Here is a 12,314-nt window from a genome sequence, read left to right as displayed (position 1 = left end):
TATGCATACCTGTAGTTTGTGTTCATGTATACAGATATGCATGCAACTGCAAGCAGAAATCTTGGAAACTTGTACAGTTTTTTTAGTAGAAGGTGCTTTCCAATGATATGACACTTGTACTCAGAGAGATTAACAGTACATTTGAAGTGCTTATCTATGATGATGCAGTTAGAAGTAGAGGTCTTGGATGTGATTGGTGGATGGTCGTGTGACGGCTTAGCTATATCCAATGAGGGAATGGCACAGAAAGTGAAATGGAAATGGTAGAAGGACTGTCCATGTTATGATATGTCCGCGGACATGGCGGTAGTCCGTGGACATCGCATGTTACATCTGGGGATTTTGGGGTGGGGAGGCATGTAAATGAGAATGAGCAGAGCAAGGGATTGGTCAGTAAAGTTTAGTGGGTGTGTTGTGCCAGGAGAGAGTTTCTCAGATACTCTTTTTGCTGAGAGAAGAACAGATAGCTATGGCTGTGTGTTTCAGAAAGCAGATTGTTTGGATTTTTGGAAACTCATGGATACATTGGTTGAAGGTGCATGCAGAAAGCTGTGGAGTAGCTGTAGATCTTGGATTCCCACATTTGGAAGTGCACTGGCATGGAGGACGTGGAATGAAGTGGTTGGACTTGCTACCTCTTTGTGCTACTTTGGAGACAGAGCAACATCCAGACGTAATTGTAATTCATTGTGGAGGGAACAGTTTAGGACATGTGTCTGGCATTTATTTGCAATTTCAAATGAAAGAAGGACTTGGGAAGGTCATGGACATGTTTCCAAATTACCAAGTAATTTTTTCACGGATTGCGCAGAGACAAATGTGGCTTTGTACTTCTTTATTTGGTCCACAAATGGAGAAAGCAAGGCACAATGTCAATAAGGCTGTTTGTGCCTTTCTCAGAGATGTTGGCATATCCTCTTTTCACAATGAAAATATTATGTTTCATAGCACATATATTTTTCGTAGAGATGGAGTCCATCTTACTTATGCTGGCAATCAGATTTTTCTAAGAAATGTATAAAATGCATTGCAACCTTTTTTGGAATTACAGCATCCATTTTGTAGTAGGTGTTGAGCATTTCAAATGTTTCAAACACAACCAAACACCACCAAAAGGCTCTTTTCAGAGCCACCACTTTCTCCCAGACAAAACTGCAATGGTTATGATAGGGCAGCACCCCAAAATGTTAGATGTTCGCGGACTGTCCGCGGAATTCTAAAAAATACACAGGGCCCTGCTTTATTTATTTTCACTTCTATTTTTAAACTGTGAAAGGCGGCTCTGAAAAGAGCCTTTTTTATTTGTGTTGTATTTTTTTTGGTTTTTTATACACAACACACTAGGAGAGGAGGGAAAAGGAGGGTGAGGGGGGACACCAACCACATGGATAAGAAAGGGCGGGTGGAGAGAGGAAGATGTAGAGTGGGTGTTCCTTGGGTAGTGAGCAGATCTTCTCGTGCTCTGAGACCAGAGCCTCAAAAGCACTTCGAAGTCTCTCCCCCCTGCAGAGTACTGCGTTGCAGTACATACACACAACTGTGACCCTCGAATGGTAAGGGTCATCAGTGTTGCATATGGCCTGTGAGGCAGTTTGAGGAATACGCTGTCCCACAGGAGTGTTCCTTGTGGTTACAGGATCGGAAACGGAGGATGTAGTAGAGGAAGTCAACCTACTACGCTCCTCGCAAGGTACAACCTTGCGAATGGCCCCAGTGTGGAATGACTTTGGTGTCGCTTCATGGTAGTTGTCCCAAAGCTGTATGAACCAGGCCTCCCACGACTGAGTACCATTTTGCACTTGTTGCAGGTGACTCGGTGTGCACGTGCCTTAGGTACATTACCATGAATGGTAAATAACCGCCACACCCCAGACTCACGCTGAGTGCTGGTAGTAGGTAGTTCCTCTACCTCATTCTCGTCATCCTCTTCATCCTCCTCTGCATCCTCACTCCTGTTCCCCTCTTCAAGCCCTTGGGGAGGTGGTGGTGGTGGAGGGGGTGGGGGTGGTGCTGAGGCAGATGTAGCACCAGGTGGCACTACTGCAGCCATGGATGCCATCAGGTTTCAGATGAAAATCTGGAAAGTTGGCAGAAAAATGCACTGTGTTCTGTAAGATAGCCAGAAACACAATGAGAATGAGCTCTAGGGTGTGGCCTTTTATAGGGGTGCTTTTGCGCAGTTCGCGGACATGCGCACTGTCCGTGGACAGATCGAACACCAAAAAAAGATTCAAAAAGTCCCAAAAAGTATGTCGAAACTCAGGATTACTATGTGGAATTTGTGCTATGGTGAGTTATTATTGAAAATATTGTGGATTGCTTGAAAAGGTAGTTTTAAATTGTTCGGGGACACGAACAGTGTTCGCTCACAGAACACATGCTCAGCTTGGGCGCGGTCATATGATAGCTTCGCGAACATGTCCGCGAAAGGAGCGGGTGTCCGCAGGAGATCAAATGCACTGAAACTGTTTTGCACAGGTGCGTTGGTGTTCTACGGACACTGTTCGGGTCTTGAAACTAATTAAAAGTGTGTCACAAGTGAAACGAACAGTTACGAACAGGCGTTTGTTCTTAGAACAGTTTCAACTCGCTTATGAACAATACAGACAAGCATAGAATCCTCAGGACACCCCCATTTTGTTTATTTGCGAACATCCCGGGACACTTGATGTTTTCTTAGAACAGTTTGAACATGCTTACCAACAGCACAAACAGGTTTAGCTTCCTCAGGAGACCCCCATTTTGATTATTTACGAATATTTTAGGACACTGTGTGTGTTCTTAGGACAGTTTCAGCTTGCCTCCGAACAATACGGACAGGTATAGCATCCTCAGGACACCCACATTTTGTTTATTTACGAACATTTCAGGATACTGCCTGTGTTCTTAGAGCAGTTTCAACTCGCCTGCAAAGAATACGGACAGGTCTAGCGTCCTCAGGACACCCCCATATTGTTTATTTATGAACATTTCAGGACACAGAGTTTGTTCTTAGGACAGTTTCAGTTTGCATCTGAACAATACGGACAGGCATAGCGTCCTCAGGACACACGATTTCGGTTATTTACGAACATTTCAGGACACCGCGTGTGTTCCTAGAACAGTTTCAACTCGCCTGCAAACAATATGGACAGGTATAGCGTCATCAGGACACCCCCAATTTGTTTATTTATGAATATTTCAGGACACCGTGTGTGTGTTATTAGGACAGTTTCAGCTTGCCTCCGAACAATACGGACAAGTATACCGTGCTTAGGACACCCACATTTTATTTATTTATGAACATTTCAGGATACTGCGTGTGTTCTTAGAACAGTTTCAACTCGACTGCGATCAATACGGACAGGTCTAGCATCCTCAGGACACCCCCATTTTGTTTATTGACGAACATTTCAGGACATCGCATGTGGTAGTTTGATTGCGGACACCCCAAACACCAGCTGTGTTCTTAGAACAGTTTCAACTTGCATGCAAACAGTACGGACAGATATAGTGTCCTTAGGACGCCCCCATTTTCGTTTCTTTACGGACATTCCAGACACCCGTGCTGTCCGCGGACACCTGAACTGCTTTTTAAAAAAAGACAAGAAATGAATTAGGACACAATATAATAATTTTACTTTATTTTATATGGATGTTAAATTTATGACAGAGAAGGTGAGGCAGAAACTGAAACAAAAATGGGGGAATTGGTGGTTTCAATAGGATTTATATGAGGTGAAGAAGGGATGGAAGTCTCATCAAAACTTTTGGTTCATGGAGAGGGTTTGGGGATAATTGACTGGGATATGGTGAGGGGGGACAGGTACATATGGGACAATGGTATCTAGTTTTTTGTTTCAAGTGATCCTCCACAAAGTTTATTAAATTGTTGACTTTTGCCATGAGTAGGTCAATTTTATCTTCAATGCGCTGGAGAGTCTTATCCAATACTTCTTTTTCTTTATTATTTTAAATTTTTGTATGGTCTGTACAAAAAAAATGTATATGTTAATTGTATATAAAATAATATTTATTAATTGGTTTATATAGTAAAGTGTCTACCATTAGGTTCACTATCTTCAGACATTTCCTCACGTGGGAAATGCTCCTCTAGCCACTCCAGAGTACTAGACATTTCTGTGCGAAAAAAAACATAATATCACTTTACAGAAAGTTTACAAATATATGAGTAAAATACAGTACACTTACTAGCTTCTGGTAAGGTGTGTTCTTACTGGTCTGTAGATCTGCTGTTGCTCTTAGTTGTGGAGTTTCTGTGAGGTAATCATGTTGGAAGACTATCTTTCTTCTTTTGGTATATTCCATTTTAGAACATATTGTATTTAAATGAATGGTTAATGTGTTATATATATGGGTTACACTTCTTATTTACTACTACATATAATGTGTACATGTGCTGGTTTGTGAATTTGTAAAATGTTCATATGTTATGGTATAACAATTAAACATACCCACCAGACTTTTTGGGTAGTGGTGCTGTTGTCCGCATATGTCCGCGGACATTAGAAGAGTTTGTGGGCATCAAATTCAGTAGAGGGGGTTCAGTATGTTCCATGTTACATGTACATAAAGTCAGAGATATGATTGTTAAGTTGCGCTACTAAAAACCTATGAAATTCAGTAAAAGAACGTTGTTAAAGGGACGTTATGGTTAAGTTGCGCTATTAAAAACCTATGAAATTCAGTAAAAAAAACTTTGTTAAAGGGATGTTATGGTTCCGAGTAAAACCGAAAAACCTGTGAAATTCGCCAGTTATGGTAAGCTAAGCAACCATAACTCGCGCCACCACTGTGCACTGCTAAGACTAACACCCAGGACATCAAAGATGACATCACAAATGTCATTGATGCCATCACTGATGACATCACATGTCTGGCTCCCTCTTTTTTTGTTCACTGACATATCTAAGCCAGGTGGCTTTATTCACTGTCAGTCAGGAATCACAAAAAGTAAAAAGTGCTATATTTGTAGTCCTTACCCTTCTCATATGTTCTTACAATAACGTCCCTTTAACAACGTTTTTTACTGAATTTCATAGGTTTTTATTAGCGCAACTTAACCATAATGTCTACGAACATCTGACTTCATTGCACACCTTCCGGAGAATGCCACATGACCATATGCTGGCGCACGGCATGACGACGTGTCCCAGAACCCGTACGCACTTCACAATAAGATCTGTGCTTCGTGGACAGTTTGGAACTACATTTTCTACTGATGTAGGAACTTGCAACTTCAACATTTCCCTTGCACAGCTCCAACACCTATTTGTACTCATCCATTAACAATCTAGTGCACAGTACATACTTTTAGCAAAACTGCTATTTATCTTAAAATGACATCAGCTAAGGCCATCCCTCCTCCCCAAGAGACATCACCGCTGCTGTAATCAAGGAGCATGAGAAACACTGTGCCCTACCTTAGAAATAACACACGCGCAACATTTTCCCCCGTCCACCTGCCCCTCCATATTAGTGTTTGCTGCCTCTTCCCTCAGTTCCCTCCCCACCTTCCGTTCTTAGCTCTCCTGCCAAAAAAAAAGCCATCCAAAAACAAAATAAATGTTCCTTTAGGAACCACCTTTCACAGTTAAAAAATAGAACTAAAAAAAACACATAGACTCCATCTACTTTATATTTCTCAGTAAAGTACATAGACGCAATAAGATGTTCCAACATTTCCATTTGCATTTTGTGTTATGCTAATGGGAATATTGTGGCGTTCATCCTCCCTTCCAGGGACTGGAACGTTGGATAATGGCCCAGCAGCCCAAGTAATCAGCCCAATTGAAGCGAGAGTGGATAACGAGGTCTCTGGACCATTACCCCCCATTCCAGCCCCTGAAATGGTGGATGAAGGCCATTAGCAGCCTAGGTTTCCAAAGCGGTAACCCGTGCTACTAAAAAAGAGGATTTTTCGTCCTATACCGGGACGCCTTTGGTGTCCCAGTTTAGGAAGGAAAATCCTTTTCAAAGATGGCCACCAAGGAAAGGGAAGGCGGCAAAAGGCAAAAACAAAACCCTGTGACCATATTACCACAAGCACATTTTTCTTCCCTTTCAAATATATCCTAATTTCAAATAACTTTTACACAAAGCCAGTCCCAGGTGGACATGGCCACTCTGATCCTATCTTTTGTCCCTTCTTGTCATGGGCAGTAGCCACATTGTCTGTATCATGACCTTATACCATGACCCCAGCATTCTGCCACTGCCCATGACTACAGCCTACCCCTCTGTCACTAAAGCTGTACCGCTAGCTATTTTTTAACTACATTATGACACTTGTCAAATAAGAAAACACTGACACATTTGCAAAAACATGCTTTTTGATCGTTGCCAATGAGTCTTACACAAAATTGCTGGAAATCCACCCACGTTTTAATTTTTCAAAACTGTCAAAAGAATACACAAAAGATTTGTCATATAAGGTGTGCACAAAATCCCAACAAACTTTGTAAACTCATTTGAAATCCCGTCAGAAATACTCCACCCATCAGCATTACCCCTCACCTCCCTAAACATTACTTCATAAGTTTCACAAGTGGAAAGCTCAGAAAATATTATTGTCCCGAGGGAGCGACCATGTATTTTTGTACATACGTTGATCTATCGCAAACATTTCCAAATCACCTTACCTCATTTTTCCTCTTTTAGAAACATACAAAATCTGGCAGCAGGGCGTGTCCATCTTGTGCTATTCTTATCCATTGCTGCATCTGCCTAAGGTAAAGGGCCCTGACGTCACTAAATCATATACCCCACCCCTGACCCTCACATAACCAACCCTTTCTCAGTGACGTTCCTAGCCAAATGCACCCATAATCACCTTCGTGCAGTGACGCAGAACCCGAAAATCAACACACATCGACTAACAACTTAGCACGTCACAATTCTAAATATTAAACCAGTCTTTAAAAGAAAACAATAACACTGTACAATTTGTAAACTACTTTTATTTCACAATAAACTCTCCGTGAACATCCGACTATTCCCATATTCAATCAAATTGCAAATTTGTTTCTTTGCTCGTGATCAAAAATGTTAATCGTGAGGCACACGTTGTACTTTTCCATTACACAATGTGTTTGTTTTCGATAAAGGAACAGCTTGGGTCGCACAATGAATTCCAGGGCGTCTGCATCAACTTGAGCCTAGACCACCATAAAAGAAGTTCAAATCACATAACTTTCACCTTTTTTTTCTAATTCTAAAAGTAATCTGCATGCTTTTTTAGCAGCGCTGCGTGATGTGAAATAAGAAAAATAAATAAATAAACAATATGCTGCTCCCAGGCTCTCTGCCGTCTTCATGGCTGGCTGGGCCTGCTGCAGAGGGGCGCGTCCCATTTTACGCAAATTCTTCCACTGTAGCATGCGTGGAGCTCGCAGCTCCACGCACTCTACGTAACACCCTGGCAATGTAGATGCTGGCGGGGCGCTAGAGGGGTGGCCCCGTCAGTATTATTCAGTGCGCAAACAGTGCACTTGTCACTGACAAGTTGTCAAGACCTCCTTGGCAATCGGCACAGCAACAATACTGGAATGCCATTGGCTGCTTGTCATCCAATGACATTAATGATGACTGTGTGGCTGAGCGCATGCGTGTGGTGACGCCATCCGGTGACACTTTTCTGGCATGTTGTTTTTGCCCCCAAATCCCGACAAACTGTTGGTTAGTGCTGGCTGCGCACATGACATTTCAAGGACCGCTCCATAGAGACATGGATTTCTCCCTCCGTCCTGCCTCTGTGGTCTTGGCTCTTCGGTGGAAATGGGGAGGAAGTCGTCCAGGCCTGCAGTGGAAGCTCTGCAGGTAGGAGGGGGGGTGTAACCCAGGGGAGCTGCAGACGAGGCACTAGGCAGGCGCCTGGATTGAAACGTCCTGCACCACAGTTAGAGCCATCAGGTTGAGTTTTTAACAAAGTGTATCGCTTGGGGGGAAGCTTAATGAGACAAGCTGATGACCAATCCTCCACTTATATAGATTTGCCCGCACAATAACGTGTGGGCCAGTCATTATATTACAATAACAGTCCTCCCAATGGCCTATAAGGATTAGTAATGCCATCTGTTTCACATACATACTCAGGTTCACACTGTTCACCTGGATGCGCATTATTTTAGACAGTCACATTACTGTAGGCCTGAATACCCTTCTGGTGGGTTATCGTCAACATTCCGGCTGATTGGTCAAAACGCGCCCGCTTTGTCCCATTAATCGGGCAATTAAAATGCTGCTTCACTTTCATTATGCCCTTTGCATTGTCACCAGTTTTTAAGATGCGTGTCCGACCTGGCAGCCACCGGTTGACCTTGATGGCGTGTCCCTGGCAGGCAGGCTCGTACTGGCCTTTAGGGCAAAAGTCCCATGGTGAACCAAAAACACAAAATGCTGGTGTGGGCCAGTTTTTTTAGTCAAAGTGGGACACTTTTTTGGCCACTTTTTTGCCAATGTGCGGCAGTTTAACCAGTTGCTTCACTATGCGGCTCATAGTTTTGACCAGTTTTGCTGAGTAAATATTCTTTAGAATGCACAATTTGCATCCCATTTTATCCAAAAGCTCCCCCTTGGGTACTATTCAAACAGTGCCACAAAAGGAATGAATAGTCATTTACAACTGTGGGCCACTTTTTCATTGCTTCCCGAGACAATTGTATTGCCCAGTCCGACCATGCTGGCAGGTAATTAGACAGCGCAGCAGCTGTTCCCCGCGCACTCCCCGTGCTAAGGCCTGCACGATTCACTCTGTAGCTTTGTGTGGATAATGACAGCATCATTTGAAGCGTGGAATCTAAACAGAGTCATGCGTCCCTCCCATCATAATAACAGAATCCCTGGGCACCCTCTCTTTCAGGCCAGAACCCAAGTAATCTTTTCATTAACTACTCTACTGATATCCAGGGGTGAACTGGCGTATAGGGAACGCCGGAGATTTCCCAGTAGACCTCTGCACCCTGGGCCTCTTTTGTGTTGTCTTTTCAACTTTTCCCATGGGAAAATTGTTGGGCTTGCTGGAAATGTGCAATATGGGGCCACTTTGAAAATTATTTCTAGGGCCCTTTTGATGATAAGAAAAAGCTTGTCTGTGTGTTTTAATTTCATGTGACCCTGGCAGTCCCACTTTGAAATGAAGTGCTGTAAAAGTTAAGATGACAGGCGCTCAAAACAATTCCCAGGATCTATCACACATAAATTGCCCTTTTAGCAATAAAAAAGACCCATTTCCAGCTAGTGATTAACATGCGTCCCCTTGATGCACGTACGCATTTCAAATACAAACCTTAAAATCTGCAATGTTTTATGAATTAATTTTGTTGATGTGCTTTATCATCTATTTTATGCAGAGAGTACTATTTTGTAATCACATATTAATTAATAATGCAGGCTTCACATTATAAGTCCATCGAAAATGATGTGCATACATACCATTATTTTTAATGTGCCCTTTCTGAGGAAGCCAGCTAGGGGGAAGGTGTGGCGGTAGAAGGGGCCATTTGCCAGTATGTGTTTTAGCAGTTGGAGTAGATATGATTCGATATGAGTGGCCCATCCTTTATATACAAAAGAAAAACTTCTTGCTAAATGTTAGCTGACAAGTTATTATGTAAGGTCACATTGTTATATAGCGCTGCGCTCCATGCCAGGTTCTTCACGCTTCTAACCATTGTAAAATGCAATCGGGCGGATGGAGGACTGAGTTGGCCCTGCGGAATTGCAATTTTCTGTCTATGCCGAGGGTTAGGTATTTCAAATACCTAGCAAAGCCTCAAATACTGTATTTGTATTTGAGGCTGTGGATTGCAGGCTTTATGTTTGGGATGAGTGTTGTAAACACATGAGTTTTCTATTCATGCACAGTGCATTGACTTCATAAGAATTTCTTTTGCTGCATATGAATGCCAGTAACAGTGACCAAATTATATTTGTCTGTCATTCCTGGATATGCATACACCACAGTACCAGCTATTCTCAATACAAGCTGCTCTAAAATACACCATCAAACTTGCACACTTAAGAACATTGTACCACCATTGGTATGTAAAACCTAATGCTTTTATGTCATATTTCTGTGGATTTGGACAGTAAATTTCACATTTTGGAAGCCATTTTTCAAATATTTTCGTGGGGGAGACCCCTGCACTAGCCGTGATGTGGGTTGGGCTCGCTCGTTGCTCTGGCATGCTCACAAATTCGCCAGGAGAAATTTACGCCCCAGCACCTATCAAAGTGTCCAGCCGCTACTGATTACAATACATCTATTGATTTCTTAATTTGGCATACAGTTAAACTAACAATTAGCACACACATCAAACAATCTAAAAAAAGACAAAAAGAACGTGGAAACGATACACAAATCGATATGTTAATACATGACATTGCAAAGAAATATTAGCGTTGAACCTGGGTGAATCTAGTGATAGTCTACATACACCTAGATTCTGCACTCCCCATAACCACATAAAAAGACAACCACACAGAAAGATAGTACATCAGTTACATTGCCAAAATTAATGTTCAGATAATAATAAATTAAAGGTTGTTCCGGTGTACAGTCGTCAAAAGCAAACTTACATGATATTCACCGTCTCCATTCTCTTCGCGTAACTCAGACCGCAATGCTCAATGCACTCCCACCAAAGAATCTTCATGAACTAATTTTACATGTTCCTTTCAAACTTTTAGAATGCATAACCCTATCAAATGTTCCTTATTCCAAAACTCCTCTCACTGCATTCTTACTGAATATTCCCTTTCCCTCAAGGTAAAAAAACTATTGACCCTTATAGTTTCTGTCCCATGCTTGGGCTTCCTTAGCTCGCAACCAAAAAATCAAAGCTGGTTGCCTTCACTCAGAATCTAAATACATTCTCACTTTGCAACAACATGGCTCAACAGTGCAGGTGGCTGCCTCAGATGCTAAAGCCTAGGGGGCACCAGTCTGACTCCAATATTATTTTAAATACATTGTAACACAGACACATTAGTCCTCTGCCTGTACTTTACACACATTATATTGAGGAACACCTCCAAATGTATGGTATGACTTACGTGACAAAAAACACCACTTTTTTGCTTCTTGGTGTCACATTCCATCCCAGCCTCATCAACCCTCACCTTCCGAGACAGTATTTGATAAGTTTAACAAGTGCAATGTTGTGGTTTTTTATATGTTTTTTGCAGCGATGACCGCGGACACCAAAACACAGATGAAAGATGGCGGGCGCATCGGAACAATCTGACGCGCTTCACGCTCTTCACCACCCAATGAGTGAATGCGTCACATGTCCGCGGACATGACACGCCCGATTAGCCAATCGTTATCTTGTCTGCCGAGCGAACAGGGAAGTGTGTCTGCGTAGCGGACATAGATATCAGTAATTTTTTGAAACCTACTTTTTGATCGTTTTCGGGACCAAATCGCTGCTCCTGCCGCAAATTTGGTGAAAATCCGTCCAGAGGTTTGATCTGTACCCGTGCGCAAAGATTTTCCCCCATTCAGTCTATCGGAAAAAAATTAATATTTGGCCCCAGCCACGGTGGTGGCTGTGCAGTTATGGTTAAGTTGCTAATCCCATAGGAAGAACACTTTTTGGGCGGTGTATAACTTCGCTCTTCCTGAACGAATCCTCACCAAACCTTGCAAAAAAAAAGTATATGGCCCACTCTGAATTTGTTTGCAAAGTTTGGTGAGGTTTGATCCAGGGGGGTCAAAGTTATGGGGGCAGCCCCAACATTTATTTTTTTCCCATAGACTGAATGGGGAAAATCTTTGCGTATGCCTAGAGCCCAAACCGCTGTACGGATTTTCACCAAATTTGTGGCAGGAGCAGAGGCTTGGTCCCGAAAGCGTGCTTTTATAAATTTGGTGAAAATCCGTCCAGTAGTTTTTTTAAAAATGATCAAAAAGTAGGTCTAAAACAATTAGTGATATCTATGTCTGCTCCTCGGACACACTTCCCTGTTCGCTCCGCGGGCAGGACACCGACTGGCTAATCAGCTTGCTTCATGTCCACAGACATGTAACGCATTTGCTGATTGGATGAAGAGCGTGAAGTGCTTCAGATTGTTCTGATGCGCCCGCCATCTTGGATCCGCCGACAGCGCGGCGGTGAACAGAGGCGAAATACAGTTTTGGGGAGTGTTTTAGTGTGCAAGAGTGCTTGGGGAGATTTGGGAGTAAGAGATGAGTCAAATACTGTATTTGTTTAGGTGGCAGGTGCTACTGATGTATTTGCCATGCCTGCGCTGTCCGGGATGTTCGTAATTAGTGAAAATGAGGGGTGTCCTAAGGACAGTAATCCCATCCG

Source organism: Ambystoma mexicanum, chromosome 10 (assembly GCF_040938575.1).
Source record: "Ambystoma mexicanum isolate Mex_15411 chromosome 10, UKY_AmexF1_1, whole genome shotgun sequence".
In the NCBI taxonomy this organism is placed as follows: Eukaryota; Metazoa; Chordata; class Amphibia; order Caudata; family Ambystomatidae; genus Ambystoma; species Ambystoma mexicanum.
This window is presented reverse-complemented; position numbering follows the sequence as displayed.